Source organism: Triticum dicoccoides, chromosome 5B (genome assembly GCF_002162155.2).
Source record: "Triticum dicoccoides isolate Atlit2015 ecotype Zavitan chromosome 5B, WEW_v2.0, whole genome shotgun sequence".
Classification (NCBI taxonomy): Eukaryota; Viridiplantae; Streptophyta; class Magnoliopsida; order Poales; family Poaceae; genus Triticum; species Triticum dicoccoides.
Genome location: NC_041389.1, coordinates 571839374 through 571859096, shown reverse-complemented (window position 1 = coordinate 571859096; position 19723 = coordinate 571839374). Strand labels below are relative to the sequence as shown.

The following is a 19723-nucleotide window of genomic DNA, read 5'->3' as shown; positions in this document are numbered from 1 at the left end:
AAATGACCCCTTACAGAATTACTTCAGTTACAGGTACGTGTCGAAGGGAACTTTGTGTGGTTTGTCCTGCTCCTGCCGCGATGTCGTCCACCTCACCTGAGCTGCTCCATCGACAAAAGCATCCACCAAACCAGACATCACGACTCTTGACTGTCTTTCGCCACCTCAGATCTCCTTCCCTGCCGTCGGCACCCACCGCAACGGCATCACCATCATCGACTCAGCAGATGAACCTGAGGAGTACACGGGTCCACAAGAGAGGTCGCACTCTTTTGTTTCTGCTTATGTTATGCATTGCTTAAACTTACCTGCTACTTTATCGTCCTGTTCAGCTCTTGGACTCCCAAGTCAGCTCCAAATTAATGTTCAAACTTGAGTTCTAAATTAGTTGTGGGGCACATATCGAGGCAGCAATGAATAGTATGTCTATCTAATATCTGGTTCACCTAGGGTATGCCTATGTTGTTCATCTTGGGTGGGAAACAAATAGTAAAGCAATCATCATCTGTCTTTTTATTAATTTAAAGCAATCATCAGCTTGCTATCATTATTTTTGGATCCATCCACTTGTTGTTACCATCACTCTAAATTTCTGCATGCTCTCCTTACATAATCTCACCATATTTTTTCGTATGCATGTCAGATATTGTACACAGTCATGCTGAACATGTAGAGAAAAAGAGAAGAGTTTTGCGTGGCAATACAATGTCATGCATACATTGTTCCATGGTGGGTTCAATGGCAAACCCTCCCCACCCCTCTGCAGATTGTAATCCAGAGGAAGATATCTGTTCTAAGGCGGATTCAGACGCCGCTGACCACTCCTATTTACCCCCCAAGGTGTCTGCTCTACCTTGGCATGATGATGTTAGTCATATCATGCATATGTTGCCTTGCAGTGCCTACTTTTGACATCATATATGTCATCTGCTTAGTTTAGACATGTTTTGTAATGCCACCTGTTTAGTTTCTATATCATATATGAGAATTATGCAGTCTCATGTCTTTTAGCCAGCCATAATATATGTGAATGTGCAATGCCATCCTGTTTAACCAGGCATCATATATTTGAATGATATCTTGCCCATCCTTTTCTTCACTACATTTCCATTTGTCGACAATGTTTGTACATTAAACTACTCTTCCTGTGATTAGCCATTTGGGTGGGAGATGGAAAAATCTGGAGTGAAAACAAGGCCTTTAGAGCAGACAATGCTACCTGTCGAAGCAGATCTCTTGTTGGGTCCCGATAGCTCCTCAGAGATGGATTCAGAGACAGATGACCAGTCCTATTCCCCCACTAAGGTGTATGCTCTAACTTGGCACGGTTATACTGCTCATATCATGCATACGGTGTCTTGCATTGCATAGTTTATACATCATATACACAATATTCAACACCATGTTCTTAGTTCAGACATCATATCGAATGCCCTCTGTTTAGCATATAAATCACATATGTGAATTAAATGATGCGATCTTGATTACTTAGATAACATGTAGGTGAATTATGTCATGTGATCCTGTTTAGTTATTCATCATATCTTTGAATTATGTTATGCTATGCTATCTAGTTTAGATAGACATCATATATGTGAAATTATGTCATGCTATCCGTTTAGGTTAAACAATATACATGTCAACTATTTCATGCACTCTTTTTCCACACTATCTATTGCATCAGTCTCTCTTACAATATTTGTACATTCAACTATATTTCCTGTTTATCAGCCATTTGAATTGGAGCGGGTGATGCCAGTATCTAGCGGACTAAAAACACGGTCTTCAAATAAAACAGTGCTACCTCTTGGTGGAGATAGCACCCCGGTTGTACATGCACAAGAACCAGCCCTACCACACATAACCCAAACTCTCACAGATTGTACCCCTACTGCGATGGACAGAGAACCAGCTTCACCCAATCTAACCCCAACCCCAGCCGATAGTAACCCAGTTCCTGTTGACACATCACCATCTCCACCACAGAGCTCCCAAACAAGAGCAGTTAGTAAGGCAGCTCCAGTGCCCAAAGGGCCAGTACTATCACGAGGAACGCCAACTCCACCAGTTAGTACACCTATTCCTGTGGAGGAAGCACAACCAGCTAGTCGTAGTTTATTATATATCGCATTTGATGTTGTTAAATCATATGTGCGTATCTTCCCATCTTGGAAATATTATACTGAAGATGAAGGAAAATGCTAGTTCCAGGTGTTTGTCCAGGAGTTATGTGTAAGTAATGTTATTCATGGCAATTACTTTGCTTCGTCCCATACATCCTACCTTCATGATGGTTATAATACAACAAATTTTCCCATTTTTCTCTATAGAGAAGGACCGATTTGGAAACTCAGGCTGAGGTAACCTGTGCTAATACCTCTGCTATCTTCAAGAATGCTTGGTGGTAGTATCGGAATTACCTAAAGAAAACGTACTTCACCAACAAAGAAACTCATCAAATTCCCTTACGTTCTCCTGAGACACATTTACTGGACGATGACTGGGAACGCCTTGTTCTGTACTGGTCCCAAACCAAGAATGTGGTAAGGTCTATGAGCTCATTTTCTATTTTTAAGTATTATATTCATGCGTCTTACTGTACTCTGTTCATGTAGAACAAGTGCCTAAACCTGAAGAACAACTGTTCTAATTTAAGATTCCATTGCTATCATAGTTCAAAAAAGCGCTAGGCGTTAATTGTGCGTTTTGCCACCGCCTTGTGCTTTACTGACCAAAGCGCATGCTTATGCGCAGTTATGCACAGATTAAGCGTAGTTATGCGCAATGCGTTTTGCCAATGCCTAGAGCCTAGGCGCGCCTTTTTTAACTATGATTGCTTTGCTCTTGTATCACTGTATTTACTCATACAAACTTATTTTTAAATTGAAGGATCCAGTCGAAACTCCAATGGCACAGCAGGTATGTTCACGCATGTTTCTTTAACATGTTTGCTCTTATCAATAGCTCTTTTGATTTCAATTTCAATTGTGTATACAATTGACTTTCATATCATGCACATTACTAGCATCACAACAGAGCCAATAGTGTTGTTGTACATGTAGACCCATGGTACCCATCTGAAATCTTGTTGTGCCGTGTAGTTTACCACGCTTTGTATTCTTTCACTACTACTTTGTCTTGAACTGATATGATTTGAACTGTGTCTCTATTTTGATTTGGCAAGACAATGCAGTGACCATAGGACATAGATATATGTTTGTTTGATGCTTTTATTATGTACTAGTACTTGGCAATAGAAGACTTGGTACTTTAATCCTGTCCACCTTACTAATGAACTGGTTCACCGAAATGAGTTTCATATACTAGTACATGCTAAACTTGTTATGTGTCTGCTTGTTTCTTCTTTTAGAATGCTGACAGAATATTGGGGAAGAGTGCCTTATTAAGCAATGGTAAAGGAAGTAATGCCGATAAGATTCAGGATAGTGACACATCCTTGTTGGTCTCCAACAAAGCTGATAAAACAACTAAGGAAGACTATCTTGAAGACAGCGAGACAACCCCAAAGTCCTATCTTGGTTTAGTGTTCGAGTTACTGGCCACTACCGCTTGCACAAGCTATTCAAACTCATTGTCTGGATCAGTTCGGTTTCTTGAGTCTCAACTACAAGCTCAAAGACATCGATCAGCTGTGATGCGATAAGAAGCAGAAGGACTGCGGAAGTCCCTGGAGCATTCAGATGCATACTTTCTGGTGCAACAGCAAGCGTTGGAGGATTTTAGCGCCAAACAGGACAAAGCTAATCAGCTTGCTAAGCTTATTGCCATCATGGCGGATACCTAGGATAACGTTTGTTGAGCTCTTCTAAAGTTGTTTCAGTTATGCTCTTGTTTTGCTGCCGCGTTTATTTGCATTGGTGGCCAATTTTGACGGCCAGTGTATGTAATATGCTACTTTGTTCGCTATATTTGCACTGGTGGCAAACTTTGATGCCCAGTAGATGTAATATGTGTAATAGCGGTAATAGGCTAGCATTAATTGCTTGCTTATTTATTTCCTTATTGTCTTGTTTAGTTGTTTTCTTGTAGTTGTCGGTGTCAAAACCGGTGGATCTCGGGTAGGGGGTCCCGAACTGTGCGTCTAAGGGTAATGGTAACAGGAGTGGGGACATGATGTTTTACCCAGGTTCGGGCCCTCTCGATGGAGGTAATACCCAACTTCCTACTTGATTGATCTTGATGATATGAGTATTACAAGAGTTGATCTACCACGAGATCGTAGAGGCTAAACCCTAGAAGCTAGCCTATGGTATGATTGTTGTTGTCCTACGGACTAAACCCTCCGGCTTATATAGACACCGGAGGGGATTAGGGTTACACAGAGTCGGTTACAGAGAAGGAGATCTATCATCCGAATCGCCAAGCTTGCCTTCCACGCAAAGGAGAGTCCCATCCGGACACGGGACGAAGTCTTCAATCTAGTATCTTCATAGTCCAACAATCCGGCCAAAGTACATAGTTCGGCTGTGCGGATACCCCCTTATCTAGGACTCCCTCAGTAGCCCCCGAACGAGGCTTCAATAACAATGAGTCCGGCGCATAAATTGTCTTCGGCATTGCAAGGCGGGTTCTTCTCCAAATCCAAAGAAAAATGTGTCAAATGTATGTCAAATGGCAAAGTAACAAAACACATCACATAACTAATTACTATAGCAGCAGTAGTTGAGGCCATATAAACCTGTCATCAAAATTTGGTATAATCATTTCGTACCTTAAGTGCAAACATAACCCCTACTAATGATGCCTACACTCAAGATATTCCGTTTCCTATGTTCATTATCTAACAAACAAATGAAAATGAACAATTTTATCTTACAGTCAATGCACCAACAATCACTGAAAGGTAAAAGCTACAAAGAAGACCATATACCTGGTATAGTTAGAGTTAGCTTTTGTCAGGTTTATAGGATTACAAAATGTTGGGCACCATATATAATTAAGATGAAAAGTCTTCAAGCACTACACATATTTAACTCTGCACCAGTTTCTATTATAAATAAATAAAACAGAGTAAAGGGTGGGAAAAGTTTATGTTTACAACTTGTCTAGATAGAGGCATTTAGTACGTAACATCCTGAACATGGTGACATGTACTGAGAACAAGAAATTCATCATTGTGATATATATTAAATTGAGCAAAGATCAGGAGCTACTTGTATGCATCAATTATATAAGCTGATAAAGTAAAAGGGCATCAGCTACTTCTAGTTATGCATGTAAAAATTAATATCAACGATTTGTATAAGCAGCTTGGCATTAACCCAAGAACAATCAAGAGTGACTTGTACCAGATTTTGATGTTAACAATAACCGAGAAATCAGGGGGCTATTTGGTTTGTGCCCCAACTTGCCCTGCCAAAATTTTGGCATTGCCAAAGTAAGGGAAAAAATTTGGTGTGCTAGTGTTGTTTTGGATTATAGCCATAGCATCTATCAATTTTTGGGCAAAATGGTTGGGTCTCAGTTTGGTTTTTAGCCAATTAACATGCCACATATCTGTATCTGAGGTTTTTTTATTTCTCTTTAGCAAATGAGCATTTGAGGTCCTAACTTGAAAAGTTGATATAAGGAGCCAATAAATCATCATGACCAAACAGAAAAAGGGCAGAAAAAGGTTCAATGAAGCAGCATGCGCACATGTTTTCCTAGTGGAACACACATGTACTAGCTGGCTGATAGATACGACCCATGTTGGTATAAGCATATGAGCTAGCTAATTAATTTTCTGGCACATGTAACAACCAAGTATAAAACATGGGGATACTAGCAGTAAGGCTAGCTTTGGCTCAAAACCAGACACACCCCAGAATACATAGTCGTCAGCTATTTTGGCTTCCCCTTTTTCTCCAAGTAGTGTTTTTCTTCCAAATGGACATGTCTTTCATAACAAAATATACAAAAATACAACACGTATATTTGCAGATAACAAATGTGATCAACCAAGCATTCCACAATCATCTTGGTACAATAGCATGAAAATTCATGTGGCATAAATCTATAAACTTGATTGTGTGGAAATCGATATGATGGCTATTTTCACCACATAACACATAGACAGTTTGCACATAATATATAACAGAGAAGCAGTCTAACAGCAGGCCTAGTTAACAAACAATCTACTCTTGGTTAATGGATTCAGTGAGATAGATGAGTTATTTTCCCTCCATAAACAAGAAAAACAGAACAAACATGAGCATCTCATGGGCATTTACTTATAAACTAGTAGTTGCTTAATTAACTAGCATACCTCACAAATTTTACACCGCTAGACTCGTACGGTGAGAGAAGAAAAATAAAATAGCCAGCAGTGCTAATATATCCCTGGCAGTAATATGCGAGTATCAGGAAAGGAAGTGGCCACGTTTTCTGCAAGTTCAGTCCAAGAAAATTTGAGAGCCCCTGGAGAACTATGCTAGATCAGAGCAGCCATCACTTGAAAAAAAACGAGAGGGTCAACCTTCTTGCTCTGTGGGGAATCATGGTGGGCAGGGCGGACGACCTTGGCGTCGAGCTCGCCCAGCTCGTCGGGCTTGAGAGTGGGGTCCCAGTCATCACTGTCCATGGAACTGGAGAGGCAGAGAGCTCCTGTTCATCTGAATCGAAGGAAACAAAGTTGATTGGGGATGGAGAGAGAATGAAGGAGAGATGAGACGAGGGGCCAAGTTGGGAGGGACCTTGTGCGGGGCATCGTCAAGCTCGAGACTCCGGCAGGTCAAGGTCGTCATCCTCTGCTAGTCCGACCCTTGCTGCTCCAAATTTTCAGATGGAGAGGCAGCTGGGGGGCCTAGGAGACGGAGGAGGGAGGCCCATGGTGAGATCCATGGCCCAGGCCGTTCGTTGTGAGCAAAAGAGGTGCGCTGCGGCGACTAGTGTTGGCCGCCACTCCCATGGGGTCGCTGCAACCGCCGCCACCATGGATCTCGGGCCGCCATCATCGATTGGTGGCGGGGAAGTGGAGGCCGGGAGGTGGAGGCAGAGGACAGGGATGAGGATACGAGAGGCGTGGCGGCAGAGGTGGAGGTGGAGGACGGGGATGAGGAAACAAGAGGCGTGGCGGCGGAGGACAGGGACAAGCAAAGGCAACGTGTGGCGGCGGCGGATGGAGCAATAGACTGGGACGGGGAAGTGTCTTAAGGTTTGGTTTTATATGGGGAAGAGTTTAGGGCTTTAGGCGGGCTTGCGGATCTGTACTGGGCTGTTCATGACGGTTTGAAAACTGTCAGCGAAAATCCGTCATGCATTAATAGGTTTCTTGTAGTGCAAACAGTGTCCGGCCTCCATTATTGTCGTACTCCTCGGCTTCTGTGCTTCAATAATGGCTATCTCCACGTGTCAAGTGAATACGAGAAGTCGGGGCATTTTTACATTTGCCACCCTGACCCTATAAGCCAACCGTCTATTTGAAGAGACGGGGATCCTCAGATCCAAATCACACCATCTTCCTCCCAGCAAGCATTCAACCGAGCGTGCCCGGGAAAAGCCACTCCATCATGGCTGGCCGCCGAAGCTCCTCCTCTCGCACCCTTAGCTCTAAGCCAGGTGATTGGGAAAAGTGTTTTGTCCCTCATAGCCGATTAGTGGAGTTGCAGACCCAGGGGTTCCTCCCACCTGTATACATGGTCCCCGTCTAAGCCGGACTAGCCACCTATAATGGCGAGGAGCAGTCGGAGACCTTTTCGAACCCATCTAGAGGGGAGCGGATATGCCTTGTCCCGTATTTGCTGAGAGGGCTTGGGGTTTCCAATCCACCCATTCCTCTGCGGACTCCTGGAGTTCTACGGTCTCCAGCTGCACAACTTCACTCCTGCCTCCATACTGCACATTGCAGGGTATGTTGCCTTCTACGAGCTCTTTCTGGGCCGCGATGCTCATTTCGAGTTATGGAAGAGGCTATTCTGCCTCGTCCCTCGCAATCAGGAGGGATCTATATATCAAGTGGGTAGAGCCGAAATATGGCGCATCGCTCGGGCCGGATACCTGTCCGGCACTCCGAAGAAGGCATCCGAAGACTGGCCCTCAGAGTGGTTTTATGTAGATGATGTTCCCCTTCTAGACCCAGTCCGAACGGGCCTTCCTGAGTTTACCAATGCCCCGCTGAAGAAATGCCAAAACTGGCGCCCGTGGAGCCCCCAGGAGGAAGACGACAGAGAGGTCCTCTATCTGACAGGCATGATAAAAATTCTGGCCATACGAGGATTGACAATGATAGAGGTTATGTCAATATGCATAATGCGGGGGGTGCATGCACTTCAATATCGGGGGAAACCCATGTGGCACTTCAATGGAGAAGACGACGCCACCCGCCGCGGTCGTAAAGGTCTGGACTCCGCCACCGCACTGGCGAAAATATTGTTCGATTTGTACAAAGAGGAAGAAGAGGAGTTCCTCCGCATTAAGCTGCGGGATGGATTTTCCATGTACAACCCCCCAAGCTGGGTAAGCTGTCATTCCTTACTCGACTCTATTCATACCTGTGTCCTTTGTCACCAATCATTTATCTTGCTACTTTCAAAGTAGGAACTGAGAAGCGCCATGGAAGAGTTCAACAACCCACCTCTGCAGCCAGAGGATCCTGGCCGGGCTCTCGACCCCAGACTTGAAGAAGATCCGGATATATCCATGGAGCTTGTATACGGGACATTTTATCAAGCAAGCCGCGACGGCGCTTTAGTGGCCATCCTTGCTGATTATCCCGGGCTGCTCCCGGTGTCCAACGTAAGTAAAGCCGGAGCCCTGAATTCCGAATTATGCCATGCCTTAAGCGCACATGTTGTATTTTTGCAGAAACAGCCATCAGGACGCTGTGCCGAGCCCATGGGGGCTCATCAGCAAAGGGCATCCGGTCCAGGCAGGCATAAGAGGAAGGCGGTTAGAACTGAGACGCCGGGGCAGAAGTACAAATTGGACTTGCTCTGTGATTATCTTTGCCGAGTTGTGACAGTTTGCATTGCGTCCTGGCAGGAAAAACATCCGCCGGACTACATCCGGATCCCCTGCCGGCCACGCCTCAAGCAGTCGGATTCCTGAAGCGGACTCACGGGTGGAGGCTGATGTGGGGGCAACGCCGAATTGCCCTCCCACAGAGGATGCAGATAGGCTTTCCGCTTCAAACTCTGAAGTGAGGAGTGCCATGAATCACCGGCGCAGACGGTTCGTACTCCGCAATGGTATTTTCTCTGAGGGGGCTTTCGTTGCCTTCAACTCCAGAGACGCATATATTCGCGCCGCTCAAGATGGACTTGCCAGAGCAACGAACCAGTATGCGAAGGATATACAGGTAAGAAAATCTGATAAGTATGTGTAGTAGTAGCCCCTGAGACTTGAAACAGTTGGCACAACTGATTTAAGGATCATTATATGCATAGGTTCTTATAGAGAAGAATACCCATTTATCTCAAGAACTGGAGGAATGTAAGACCCTACTGAAGGCCGCTATTGCCGAACAAGAGGAATCAAAAAGGGCCTCTTCTGGTAAGACTAACCTTGTAACAGTTATTTATTCGTCATGGTTTATAAATCTAACAAGAGATGTTGCAGACAATCCCAGGGGGAATCTGAAGATTATGGAAGATAATGAGCCACATCTGCAAAGTCAGCTGAAGGCGGGCGAGCATGTGCTGACGAAGGCTATTCGAGAGAGAAATAATCTCCAAGATGCTAATATTCGACTGAGCGTCGAATTAAAAGATATTCGGGCTCAGCTTGCTAACTTCGTGAAGGAGAACAGGAGGCTTCGACGCGGCATTTATAGTAAGTGCTTAAACGAACTGTAGTATAGTTCGGCGAGGAAGCGTATTGACAGAGTTATGTCTGTAGGTATGCTGACGGGCCGTCCTGAAGAGGAGATGCCCGGATCCGCAGGCGATATGCTGCAAGATCTTTCACAACTGCATGAACGAGCGCGACAGGTGATGCAGGGTATTGCCCAGGCCTTGTGGCCATCCGCTTCCCTGCCAGGAGGCATGAGCGAGCTTGTGGAGATACTCAAAGGAGCACGGTGGCGCTTCCGGTTATGGAAGATATCAGCCTGCCAACAAGGTGTGAGGGAAGCCTGGGCCATGGTGAAGACGCAATACGCCAAGGCTGGCTCGAACCATATGGCCGAAGTTGGACCGGTGGGGGCGGATGGGCAAGAGATACCTGTAAGTCTGGTATATGACCAAGTAGCGTTAGCAGCAAAGTATTCCCAACAGGATTGTAAGCTAGACAGCCTGTTGTATGGTATAGAGGAAGAGTATAGCCAATCTAAGTGACTATGTAATTTAAATGGACCTATGTAGTCCCTAGCCGGATTGAAAATCATTTGTCATGGCGGACCTTTTCGCTTCAGCCCCCGGACCCGATAGTCCGGAGTGTATCCGAATACCCGCACAGTTATAAAAAACCGGGGTATGCATGGAAACCAGGCGTAGGGGTCATAAGTGCTTGAACAGACAAGTACCCAACTAGTTATGTTATATTACATGGATAGTAAGAAACATCTTCCAGAGAGAATAGTTCCGTTAAGGGTTCTTTTCTCTGGGTGCGCACGCATCGATGTGCATGTCCGAACTATGAACAATAGCGTAGGAAACAAAACATCTAGGGATTCATGTTGTAATAAACGAAAACATCTTTTGTTCACCGATCGAATATTCCCTTAAGAACGCTAGCTTTCGGCTTCACCCAGTCTGAGGTACACATTCGACTGAATCGGTAGTAACAATCGCAGAGGTGCTCCCCTTATGCCCTAGCCGAACTAACGGAAACATAGGGCATAAACACAAGAGCCAGGCAACCCAGCATGGCCAAAACTTAAGTCATATCGATGCATATAATGGTGAGGAAAAGGCGCATATGAAAAAAAAACGCATATGTGGCTGGCAGGGAGCCATTAAAGTGGTTATTTTTAGCTTCCGTATAGGAAGCCCCCAGGTATAGTCTGCACGCATAGTGCGGCCGGAGCGATCGAAGCATCCGTATAGTTTTGTAAGGCTGTGTGTGGAAAGGAAAATAAGGCGAGAAAGGAAGGAAGATAACATAATTTAAGACGCGGAGGTGAGGAGACGAACCCTGAGTTCGGCACTAGGCGTAGAATCTTCGGAGTTTGGCCGCGTTCCATGGGTTCAGCTCGAGTCTGTTATCAGATGCATTGCGCAGATGGTACGCTCCTCTTGTGAGAACTTTATCAATGATGAAGGGACCCTCCCACTTGGGCTTGAGCTTGTCCTTTTTCTTCTCGGGGAGGCATAGAACTAGTTCACCAATGTTATAAGTTTTGGCCCGTACTTCTCTGCTTTGATACCTTCGAGCCTGTTGCTGATAGAATGCGGAACATGCTTTTGCTACGTCACGCTCTTCCTCAAGAGCATCTAAGTTGTCCTGCCGATCTAGCTCGGCTTCCTTCTCTTCATACATGCTCATGCAAGCTGAGTCATGGATTATGTCACAGGGTAGCACTGCTTCTGCGCTGTACACCATAAAAAATGGTGTGTATCCGGTGGTACGATTCGGCATGGTCCGCAGCCACCAGAGTACGGAGTCAAGCTCCTCGACCGAATGCGTGTCTGATTCTTTCAAGGATCGCACTAGTCTGGGTTTGATTCCACTCATGATGAGACCATTTGCACATTCGACTTGACCGTTTGTTTGGGGGTGATAGACAGAGGCGTAATCGAGCTTAATGCACATGTTACCGCACCAAGTTTTCACCTCATCGACTGTGTAATTTGAGCCATTGTCAGTGATGATGCTGTGGGGGACACCGTAATGGTGTACGACCCCTGATATGAAGTCTATCACTGGTCCGGATTCGGCCGTTTTAACTGGTTTGGCATCTATCCATTTGGTGAACTTTTCCACCATGACCAATAAGTATTTTTTCTTATGGCTTCCCCCTTTGAGAGGTCCGACCATATCCAGCCCCCAGACCGCGAAGGGCCAAGTTATGGGGATTGTTTGGATAGCGGCAGGGGGCATATGGCTCTGATTGGCAAAGAGTTGGCAACCAACGCAATGTTGGACAAGGTCCTATGCATCTGCTCGGGCTGTCGGCCAGTAAAAACCTTTACGGAAGGCCTTGCTTACAAGTGCCCGAGCTGCAGCGTGGTGCTCGCTGAGTCCGAAATGGATTTTGGATAAGAGTTGTCGCCCTTCCTCTTCGGAGGTGCATCTTTGGAGCACTCCGGTAGTACTTTTCTTGTAGAGCTCTTCTTCATGGACTTTGTAGGCCTTAGAGCATCGCATGATACAACGTGCCTCATTTTGGTCCTTAGGGATCTCTTGCCTATTTAGGTAGGCTAAGAAAGGCTCGGTCCATGGGGCAATGACAGCCATGATTTCCTGGGCCGAAGGTGTTATTTCTGTGGCAGAGCCTCCGATTACGTCAGATGGTTCGGAATCTGGGATTGTATGCGGAGCCGGACTAATATTGCCAGACTCCCCTTGCCATACCATGGATGGCTTGAACAACCTTTCCAAGAATATATTAGGTGGGACAGGGTCGCGTTTAGCGCCGATGCGGGCGAGGACATCCGCCGCTTTATTTTCTCTGACCACATGGTGGAATTTGAGCCCCTCGAACCGAGCTGACATCTTTAGGACGGCGTCACGATAAGCCGCCATTTTTGGATCTTTGGCATCAAAGTCTCCATTTATCTGAGATATTGCGAGATTCGAGTCCCCACGCACTTCTAGGTGTTGGATGCCCATGGAGACTGCCATCCAAAGACCATGCAACAGAGCCTCATATTCAGCTGCATTGTTGGAGTCTGTGTATAGTATTTGGAGTACGTATTGAACCGTGTCTCTGGTGGGGGATGTCAGGACAACACCTGCTCCCAATCCGGCTAGCATTTTAGAGCCGTCGAAGTGCATGATCCAATTGGAGTACCGGCCATACTCTTTAGGGAGTTCGGCTTCTGTCCATTCGGCGACAAAGTCGGCCAGAACTTGCGACTTAATGGCCCGCCATGGTTTATATGTTATGTCAAACGGAAGGAGCTCGATAGCCCATTTATCAATTTGGCCTGTTGCGTCACGGTTGTTTATTATATCGTTGAGTGGTACTTCGGAGGCCACCGTAATCGAACACTCTTGAAAGTAGTGTCATAGCTTCCGCGATGCCATGAAGACCGCGTACGCTATCTTTTGATAGTGTGGGTACCGATATTTGCATGGAGTGAGGACAATGGACACGTAATATACCGGCTTTTGGAGCTGAGAGCTTGTGTCCGTCTGCCTCTCGCTCGACGACGAGCACTGCGCTTACAACTTGGTGTGTTGCGGCTATGTATAATAGCATGGGTTCGCCAGTATTTGTTGCAGTCAGGACTGGATTGGTGGCCAAGATGGCCTTTATTTCTTCCAATCCTGCTGTGGCCGCATCCGTCCACTCAAAGTGTTCGGTGCGTCGAAGAAGGCGATAAAGAGGTAGTGCCTTTTCTCCTAATCGGGAGATAAAGCGGCTTAAGGCAGCCAAACATCCAGTTAGTTTCTGGATCTGCTTGAGGTCTGTTGGAGTAGCCAACTATGACAGAGCTCGGATTTTTGCCGGATTTGCTCGATTCCTCTATTGAAACGATGAAGCCGAGCAATTTCCCGGAGGGTACACCGAAGACACATTTATCCGGGTTGAGCTTGATGTCGTATGTTCTGAGGTTGTCGAACGTGAGCCTCAAGTCATCAATTAAAGTTTCAATGTTTCTTATTTTAATGACCATGTCGTCTACATAAGCCTCTACTGTTTTGTCGATTTTTTTTTCCAGGCATGTCTGAATCATGCATTGATAGGTTGCGCCGGCGTTTTTGAGCCCGAAAGGCATGGTATTGAAACAGAAGGGGCCGTATGGCGTAATGAAGGCCATTGCGCCTTGGTCAGACTCTGCCATCTTGATTTGATGGTATCCGGAGTATGCGTCGAGGAAACAAAATGAGTCATGTCCTGCGGTGGCGTCGATGATTTGATCAATGCGGGGGATGGGGAAGGGATCCTTGGGGCAAGCCTTATTGAGGTCCTTGAAATTGACACATAGGCGCCAGGAATTGTCCTTCTTTGGTACCATTACCAGGTTTGCTAGCCAATCCGGATGTTTTATGTCTCTGATGAATCCGGCCTCGAGTAGCTTGGCTAGCTCTTCTCCCATGGCTTGCCACTTGGGCTCTGAGAAGCGCCTAAGAGTCTGCTTGACTGGCTTGTATCCTTTCAGAATATTGAGGCTATGTTCGGCCAGCCTACGTGGGATGCCCGGCATGTCTGAAGTGTGCCAGGCAAAAATATCCCAATGCTCCCGCAGGAAATCTTGCAGTGCGACGTCTATTGTGGGGTTCAACTGTATCCCAATGGAAGCTGTCTTTGTAGGGTCCGTTGGGTGGACCTGGAATTTGACTATCTCATCCGCGGGCTTGAAAGAGGTGGACTTGGGTCGCTTGTCGAGTATCACGCCATCTCTGTCCACCGTGGCTCGCAGCGTTGTCAGTTCTTCAGCCGCAAGGGCTTCTGATAATGCCTTCAGGGCTAGTGCGACAGTTTTATTTTCGGCACGGAGTGCGACGTCTGGATGACTAGCTAGAGTGATTATTCCATTAGGCCCGGGCATTTTGTGCTTCATGTACCCGTAATGGGGTATAGCTTGGAAGCTCGTGAATGTGTCCTGCCCTAAGAGGGCGTGGTATCCGCTGCTGAACAGGGCCACTTGGAATGTAATTTCTTCGGACCTGTAATTCTCCGGCATGCTGAATACCACATCTAGTGTGATTTTTCCTGCACATCGCGCCTCCCGACTAGGGATGATTCCCCTGAAGGTTGTGCTGCTTCGCTTAATGAGGTTCTTGTCAATTTCCATCTTGTTGAGGGTTTCCTCGTAGATGAGGTTTAGTCCGCTTCCGCCGTCCATGAGCACTTTAGTGAGCCGGAAGCCGTCCACGATTGGACTAAGGACCAAAGCGGCTGGTGCCCGGACTGTTCGGAATTGAGGTTCGTCACTGGCATTATAAGTTATAGCCGTGTCGTTCCATGGATTTATTGTTGCCATGTGGCAAACTTCGGCGAGACTGCGTTGAGCTCACTTGCGCCTATTATTTGAGGCGAAAGTCTTGAAGACTGTCAAGACCGTATTGTTATTTCCGGTGGGATGTTGTTCTGCTGTATGGTTTATGAGGAGATCCTCGCCGCTCTTCGCTACCTGCCGGAGTATCCAACATGCTCTAAGGCTGTGAGTTGGCGTGGTGTCCGGTGTGTTGTGAAGTTTGTAAGGCCCATTGAGCCATTCCTCCAATACGGTTCCATGCCTTGTATCGGGCTTTGGTTTTTTGGTAATTGAATCGGGTAACTTACGAGAGTTTGCCCTTTTAGTTCGGACGAAGGGTTTAGCGACAGCCGGATTGTCCCAGAAGTTTGTTCGGGTTTTCCAAGCGCTTTCCATTGCGCATTATTTCTGCACTATGGCCGCTAAGTCAGCAAAGTGTACTATGTCACGCCGACTTATAGCGTTGAGGATCCCTTTGTCTGTGCAATTTTTGCAAAAGATGGAGATTGCATCTTCCTCGCGACAGTCCTTGACCCTGTTTATCACAAGGAGATTTCTGGCCCAGTAATGATGTACTGTCTCTTGGGGCTCTTGTCTGATATGCGAAAGATTGAATAAATCTGGGTGGGTGGGTGGCTTTTAATTCGAATCCTGACCCAATCCAAGACCCAGGGGCCAAGAAGCTTCCAAGTTTAATAGCTCGGGCTCCAGGATGTTGCCCAATTTCTTCGGCCCACCGCCCAACTCTGAATTCAGGGTTTGGACCATGTCCTCCCGCGAGCGAGTTTCCGGCTCAGAGAGCTCAGAAATTCGGACATAGTTCATCCTCAAAATAGAGGGAGAATTCGTATGATGCTCTTCCACTACCGCTATCTCATGGGTGACCGGCGGAGAGTAAATCTCCCTTTGGTTGGGTTTGAGCTCGATCCGGTCATAGTCCTTAGGGACGCCCAGGGCGGCGATGCGATCCAAGATCTCATTAAGGGAGGAGAGCTCCATTGGGTCCATCTGTTCGGCGAGTTCCGAATCAACGGGGAGGCTGTTTTTGATGACCTGAGAAGTCATCATCGGTGCGTCAGCCGATCGGGCGGTCATGACGAAGCCGCCCAGCTGGAGAGTTTGGCCTAGGGCCAGGGCTCCCCTAGTGGTAATGTTGTCCTTGACAACGAGATGAGCCATCAAGCCTTATAGCGACAACACAGAGGAACTCTCAATGAAAGCACCCATGTCGGTGTCAAAACCGGCGGATCTCGGGTAGGGGGTCCCGAACTGTGCGTCTAAGGCTAATGGTAACAGGAGACTGGGGACACGATGTTTTACCCAGGTTCGGGCCCTCTCGATGGAGGTAATACCCTACTTCCTACTTGATTGATCTTGATGATATGAATATTACAAGAGTTGATCTACCACGAGATTGTAGAGGCTAAACCCTAGAAGTAGCCTATGGTATGATTGTTGTTGTCCTACGGACTAAACCCACCGGCTTATATAGACACTGGAGGGGATTAGGCTTACACACATTCGGTTACAGAGAAGGAGATCTATCATCCGAATCGCCAAGCTTGCCTTGCACGCAAAGGAGAGTCCCATCCAGACACGGGACGAAGTCTTCAATCTAGTATCTTCATAGTCCAACAGTCCGGCCAAAGTACATAGTTCGGCTGTCCGGATACCCCCTTATCCAGGCCTCCCTCAGTAGTCACTGCAGTTCTTTTTCTGTGTTTTTCTAGTGGCCACAATAGCATATTTTTGGTAACTAGGCTAAAATAATCATGGCAACACACAGACTGTTGTAACCATGGGCCTCCTGCAGGCCGTATGATCCATGGGCCTTCTTCCGGCTGTAGGATCCATTGGCCTTCTATATGGGCCATAGGATCCATTGGCCTTCTATACGGGCCTTAGGGTCCATGGGCCTTCTATGGGCTGTAGGGTCCATGGGCCTTCTACGGACCGTACGATCCATGGGCCTTCTACGGGCCATAGATCCATGGGCCTCATACGGGCCGTAGATCCATGGGCCTTCTACGGGGTGTATCATCATTTCGCCAATCATGGGCCGTACTATTCATGGACCATAACGGGCCGTTAATAGACCATATTTGATAACTCTACGAAAACAGCCCAACATTTTTTACATGAAAACGACCCAACGTATTAACGGTCCGCAAACGGGCCGACTGTAACGATGGGCTGAATTTGGCCCACAAGCAGAAAATGACAGTAACGTGCCATATGTAACCGAATGCTGCAAATGAGCCCAAGAATCAATAGGCCCTGAGAAGGCCGAAAGATAACTTGGGCTGGAAACGGCCCAATAGAATAATGGGTCGTTAATGGGTATAAAGTGATACATTGTTCATTACGGGCCAGTTTCACCACGGGTCGTTAATGGGCCAAGAGTTACAAAAGGCATCATATGGGCCGAAAGAAGTCATGGGCCACACATGGGCCGGAAGTTAAAACGGTCTGGAATCATATTGGACGGCCCAGATGACGCTACTGGGCCTAATTCGGATAGAGCGTAATGGGCCCTGGGTTAGCGGGCTGTAAATGGGCTATATGCGAATAGGCCATTAACAGGCTTTCCGTGGGCCGGCCTGCCACCTTTTGACCAAGTCAAATGGGCCGGCCTTTTTACAGGAATGGGCCTCTGTTGGGCCGTGCCACATGTCGCCATATCATATGCGCCTTTGGTCCAATGAGCGGATGACATCTGTCCCAACGGTGAGCCGACACGTGTTTCCTCCAGCCAATGATGATTTTACACGTGGAAAATCCCCATTGGTCGGGGTTGTTAACGGGTTATCGGATCCAAAACCCGACCCGATAGCTTAACGGCGTTCCTTTACGGTGGATGCCATGTGTCGGTCAACCTTGACAAAAGCACTTCTATGACGCGCGATTTATTGTCATGGAAGTGGACACTTCCGTGATGATAATTTTGGTAATGTCATGGAACACTTCTACGACAGCACAAGTATGGCTATCTTGATTCTGTCATAAAATCGTCATGGATGTACATGCATGACAAAAAACGCGACCTACTGTGACAAACACATATCATCACAGAACTGTATTTTTTTGTAGTGTTACCCACCGCACATATATTATGCTATAAAGCGAAGGCCCTCGGTGCGCCATGCCGAACCCACGGCGACTCACCAACAAGGGGCGCCCAAGCTGGGTAGGCTTCCAAAAAGGAAAGCAAATAGAGACATGGCCGAGCCACCATTGAAGAGGTATGGTTTAAAACATGCTCCGTGATTATCATTTTGAAATATAACAATGTCCACTGTGTCTTGGCAGAATGAACATTCGTCGGACTATATCCAGGGATCCTACCCGCCACGGCTCTACCAGCCGGGTTCCAGAACCGGTCTCGAGGGTAGAGGCTAACATGGGGACGATGTCGGACGGTCCTCCTATAGAGGATTCAGATAGAATATCCACTACAAATTCCGAGGTGGAGAGCGCTATGAACCATCGGCGTCGGCGGGCCGCACTCCACGACCCTAGTTTTTTCGAAGAGGCTTTCAATGCCTTCAACTCGAGAGGCGCATACATCCGAGCTGCTCAAGATGGGCTTGCTAGAGCCACAAACCAGTATTTAAAAGATATACAGGTAAGCAAAATCTAGTAATTATGTATATCAGTAGCCCCTGAGACTTGAAACAGTTGGGACAACTGATTTAAGGATCATTGTATGAACATGTTCTTATAGAGAAGAATACCCTTTTGTCTCAAGAGCTGGAGAAGTGTCAAGCCCAGCTAAGGGCCACAGCTGCCGAGATGTAGGAATCCAAGAAGGCCTCATCTGGTAATATTTCTCTCTTTCGAGAAAAAACATAATTACGTGTACCAGTTGGTGTTCGGCACGTTGCAGATCTGAAAATAGGTTCCACAGATAATTTCGGAGTGAATCAAGAGATCCTACAAGAGGATGAACAAAGAGCTCAATGACAACTAGAAGCTGGCGAGCGTGTACTTACACGGGTCAGGCAGGAGAAAAATGATCTTCAAGATGCCAATACCCGGCTGAGCATAGAATTAAAAGATGTTCGAGCTCAGCTAGCTGACTCCGTGAAGGAGAATAGAAGGCTTCAACGCGACATTTTTAGTATGTTCTCAAACGAACCTTTATATAGTTCGGCGAAGAAATGGGCTAACAGAATTATGTCTGTAGGTATGCTGACCAGTTGTCCCGAAGAGGAGATGCCCGGATCCTCAGGCGATCTGCTGCAAGAGCTTTTGCAACTGCACGAACAAGTTTGGTAGGTGATGTAGGGTGTCGCCAAGGCCTTATGGCCATCCGCCTCCCTGCCAGGAAGCGTGGGGGAGCTTGTGCAGCTACTCAAGGGAGCGCGGTGGCGTTTCCGACTATGGAAAATATCCGCCTGTCGACAAGGTGCGAGGGAAGCTTGGGCCATGGTAAAAACATGGTATACCAAGCTCAATCCAGGAAGCAGGTAGGGTCAGATGGGAATGAAATTCCCGTTAGTCTGGTATATGACCAGGTAGAATTAGCCGCAAAGTATTCCCAACAGGATTGTAGGCTAGACAGCCTGTTGGATGGCATAGAAGAAGAAGTGTTCGAGTCTAAGTGACTATGTACTTCAATTGACATATTTGTCCCTAGCTAGATTGTAAATCATTTGTCATGGCAAAACTTTTTGCTTCAGCCTCCGGACCCGACA

General features: G+C 46.7%; 1 long non-coding RNA gene across 1 annotated transcript; it reads right to left on the bottom strand.

The window, feature by feature from the left end:
- Positions 1 to 4513: 4513 nt before the first annotated feature.
- On the bottom strand, positions 4514 to 7118 carry LOC119306186. The gene is made up of 3 exons (XR_005148885.1): positions 6696 to 7118; positions 6479 to 6614; positions 4514 to 6387 (listed from the first exon to the last, which is right to left on the bottom strand). It is a non-coding gene; the product is annotated as an uncharacterized LOC119306186 (long non-coding RNA).
- Positions 7119 to 19723: the final 12605 nt, after the last annotated feature.